The sequence below is a fragment of the Schistocerca nitens genome, chromosome 4, assembly GCF_023898315.1.
Source record: "Schistocerca nitens isolate TAMUIC-IGC-003100 chromosome 4, iqSchNite1.1, whole genome shotgun sequence".
NCBI lineage: Eukaryota > Metazoa > Arthropoda > Insecta > Orthoptera > Acrididae > Schistocerca > Schistocerca nitens.
In genome coordinates, this window is record NC_064617.1 from 341,181,047 (window position 1) to 341,185,985 (window position 4,939).

Sequence of the window (4,939 nt, forward strand, 5' to 3'; positions counted from 1 at the left end):
TCGATTACTACAAACGGTGACTTGTGTGACAAGACACCACGAATCCAGTCACATTGTAAGTGGGCTACTTCTGTGTTGGCAGCGCTGTGTAGCGCTTTGCATTGGATCTCTGACTACGCTCTCTTTGCAAGAGACTCTGTGGCTGGTTGGACTCGTTGTTGGAAGTTAATCGCAAGTAGTGTAGGCAGTTGGAAGTTAGTCGCCAGCAGTGACGGAAGTACTGTTGGGCAGTTGGAGGTGAACAGCCAGCAGTGATGGATGTTAGTTGTGAGAAGTTAGCATTGATGGAGGGTAGAGGTCTGAAGTGTTAGCGTAGGCTAACGATCTGTATATGTTCGACTTGGATATTGAATATTATTCATGATTATATACCTTTGTACTAGATATCAATGACGATTTATATTCGTGTTTGCACTGAATGTCACATTATTAAGGTAAAAATATATAATTTTGTTTGCAACAAAATCTTTCCTTTGCTAACCACATGCCTATTAGTAGTTAGTGGCTTTAGTCGTTAGAATCTTTTATTTAGCTGGCAGTATTGACCCTCGCTGTATTGCAGTAGTTCGCGTAATGAAGATTTTTTGTTAGGTAAGTGCTTAATGAAATGTATAGGTTATTGTTAGGATTTCTTTTTCTTTTTAGTCAGGGCCCTTCTTTTGAATTAATTATTTGAAGTTAGGTGATTTTTTTTTCTTTAGCAGTCTTATTGCGTTGCGCTATGATATTACGAACGATGTTCTCTAAATCCGTGCTGAGTGTGTATCAATGGAACGTTCTCTTCGAAGTTCAAGAATTCTGCCGTATATCGGCGTTAATGATATGGGCCTGTGATTTAATGGGTTACTCCTACTACGGTTCTTGAATACTGGTGTGACCTGCGCAGTTTTCCAGTCTCTGGGTACGCATCTTTCGTCGAGCAATCTGATTGTATATAATTGTTAAGTATAGAGTTATTGCACCAGCATACTCTGAAAGGAACCTAGCTGGTATACAGTCTGGAGCAAAAGACTTGTTTTTATTATGTGATTTACGTTGCTTCACTAACACAGTTATAAAAATGCCGGAAAATACGTAACTGAAGGCTGAAAATTGCTTAGGTTCGTTTAAACCAATAGTTTATATCATATTACTCGCCAATTGCAAGAGCCGGAGTGAATTTATAGGCTTTTATTATTGGTCAACAGCCAGACAAAGAAGGTGGCTGTCTTCTGACTCGTATGCAGGGTATCCCAGAAATATTGCGGCACACTTCGAGGAGCTATACGTATAAGGTGTCTTGAGAAAACAGCCGAGGATAGGAACCGTCACCCAACAACATCACAGAGCGTCCAAGTTACAGACGTCGGCCCCTGCCGGGTTTTTTCGCCCCTTCGGCAGCAAACATGACTGTACGCTGACGAAGCGTAGGCAGAACGTTTCCCAGTGTTCCTAGTTTATCAATGATCGCGCCTGATTGCCGAGGTCTCCAATGGTGAAGCTGGAGCTCGCTGCCGCGTAGACAGGTCTTGTGTCCTATAAATGCTATGCTCTGTTGCCATGGTGGATGACGGTTTCCGACATGGGTTTCCATCGGCAGTTTATTTTATACCTAGGCAATAGAGCATCACATTCATAGGGAACAATGCCTTCCTACGCAGCTGCGAGCTCCATTTCCTCCCGTGGCTGTAGTGGCAATCAGTCCCGATCACTGAATAACAAACAACATTTGCAAGACGTTCCTCCTGCAGCCCGTTAGCGCACAAAGTCACGTTTGCTGCCGAAGGAGTGGCCTAGTGACAGGCGCCGGCTCCTGTAACTTCGATACTCTGTAGCGTCGTTGGATGACGTTTCTGAACACGTGATCCTACCCTCGATTTGTTTAAGACACCCTCTACAGCTCCTCGAAGCTTGTAGCAACATTTCTGGAACACTGTGTATATTACCGTCAATGTTTAAATTATATTTATAAAAGTAGAAAAACCATAAATAACAAAGTCGGCCACCCAATGCCAAACACCGATGAGAAAATTTCTGCCACAGATTCCGGTGAGGAACAAAAACTTTAGCCAACAGCGTGTATGAGGAGTAGGGAATTCTGATTGAAGATAAAATTTTCGCTTTCTATCCAACGTTTTTCTATCCTAATTCCAGTACTGACAGAATTTAATGTTCATTAGGCAAGCACTTTCACAGTGTGACTAAGTGAGACAAACACTTCATCTCCAAGTTGTATTTCATATTTTGGCATAAACCAAATCCCTCACCAATGTTTTACGTCAGATCAGATTTTTATTACTTTCGTTTTGTAAATAAAAACAGCCATTCATTGCTGCAATGTATTTTATTCCTTCCAAATGCGCTTCGCCTTTTTTACTTTAAGGCATCGTGAGTGGAATTATTCTTCGCGTTTGTGGCTGGCATCTGCGTTTCATCTCATCTGGTCACATGTTGGAGGTTGTTCCAACCAAATACGCGAAGAACCATTCCAATGACGATGCCTTAAAGTAAAAGGCAAAACGCGTCTCGAAGACATAAAATACATTACAGCAAGAAAAGGCGGTTTTCACGTGCAAAACGAATATTTCTGTGCTTGCTGCGGATGAGGATCACATAAACAAACTTTTAATTACTTTTTGCACGTTAATCAATACTTCGCATCCTAATGTGGTGACATATTTTTATGGTTGTACATGGTGTGATTTAATAAAGCCTAATGCACACTATGAACTCTCTCATGCCGGTGCATATGGATAATTTAATTTTTAAGACAATAACCTGAAACGAAATATTATGTACATGTATAAACGTCATATTTTGTGCATTACTGCCTACATTCCACGTAAATACAAACATATCTGTAAATGTAATAAAGTTGTTCACATTATTTCAGGTAGATTTTAGTAGTCTTTGCCTAAAGAATATGAATCAGTTAATATAAATACTGTCTTTGCCAACGACGTGATAATAAGATTCTTTGGGCACAAATGCAATCACTGGCGAGAAGAGTAGTTGTGAGAGGTAGTCGCGTGAAGACGTTTGTGAAGTGTAAACATGCTTTGTATTTAGAGTTTGTAGTTTATGTGAGCAAATTGAGGTTATTTTTCTTAACCAGTTGAAGTATTTGAGAATACGTAAGTTAAAAGTGTGAACATAGATTATTCCGTAGTTAGTGAGCCATGGGACTTTTACAATCTTCGAAAGTTTCAGGTTTCCTCATACACGATAATCAGGGTACAACAGTCATACTCTGAAGACACCGAAGCCAACGTATAAAACCAGCTAGGTACCAGAGACGAAGGCAGTTTAAGGTGATAATGTAAGCTATTAAAATTCCGCAAACTGACATACATTTCTAGTTAGATTTGTCAATGGTGCTTTAACTTTTTACTGAAAGTGGCATGTTGTAATGTGACTTACTGAAGCTCGTAACGTATTAAAGTTCATTAATAATTTTAACTTTGGGACCGTCTGATCGCAACTGAAGTAGACAGAATTTTTTTTGTCATACGCTTTTCGCCTTTACTCTTTCCAAGGCATCTTCAGTGGGAGGTTTCGTGGCTGTAGGTCTACAAGTTGTATTGTTGCACCCTTGTTACAGCTAGTCTTCTTATAACTGCCATTTGAAATTTTGTTTTCACACTTCACAGTGCTAGCAACTGAACACTCGTTTTGATGTTAACATCACAAATGTGTTGACCATTGCCTCGAGCAGGCCCATATATCGCGTCACATTTGCATTTTGCAGTTTTGAGCTCACCGTAAGGACGTAAATGCGCCTAGAAATTACTGTCTCCCGCCAAGTATGGGTGCCTAGCGAGAAATTTCGCCTGATTACTTGCAACCCCACATAACGTAACCGTCATGCATTTCCTTCTTCCTGACAATCCTTGGCCGCACACTGCAGCAATAATGAAGATGCTCCTGCAGCTTTTTCGATGGGACGCGTTTGATTACTCACCATACAGCTCGGACGTGGGTCCCTCTGATTTTCATCTCGACTCACGTGAACTACCGGCCTTGAAGAGAACATTTTGGCATAGACAACGAGCTGCACACCAGCGTAGAGAATTGACGAAGCACAGACGGCTGCCTTCTATGAGGAGGGTATTTTAAAATTGGTACAAAGCTAGTCGGAGCACGGACGTGTGGAGAATTAGCTACAAGGTGTAGGTAACCGTTGCAAATAAAACAGTTCTGATTATCACTGTGATTTCCATCAGATCAGAACCTACTCTTTAGACAACCCTCGTACGTTGGGACTCCAGGAAGTTACATATGTTGTCCTTTGTTAAGATCACTGCACAACAAAAGTGGACACTGACAGAAAAGAGTGCGTCTTCTGGATTTCCTCCAGAAAGTCCTGCTGTGGTAGGAATAAGAGGTGCATCACGGTGTGAGAGTGAAATTGAGCGCCAGTTGGAAACGTATTTCAGAGCTGAAGTACGTAGAAATGTGCGATTCTTGTGGGCCAAACGTCTAAACTGCACACAGATTCACCTTGAAACTGTGGTCCTTTGTGAACCAAACGCAATGATACGTCAAGCCGTAATGAAATGGTGCCAATAACATGACCAAGGCCGCACAGGTGTGGATGATATAGATCGTGAAGGAAGGCCAACGAATCGATTAGAGACGACCAGATGACAATGTCTATACAACGTCTAAAGAACGTTTTTGGCAATCTGAGAGAACATCTGGGCTGAAAGATTTTCCAATGTTGGAGACGTTCACACAGCAATTTCCAAGTGGCTCCATGTCCAAGGAGCGTATTTCTGTCGTTGACGAACTTAACGATAGGTAGAAGGCTCCGACCGTTATTTGTAGAGACTTGGTGAATGTGTCGAAAAGCCGGCCGGGGTGGCCGAGCGGTTCTAGGCGCTACAGTCTGGAACCGCGCAACCGCTACGGTCGCAGGTTCGAATCCTGCCTCGGGTATGGGTGTGTGTGATGTCCTTAG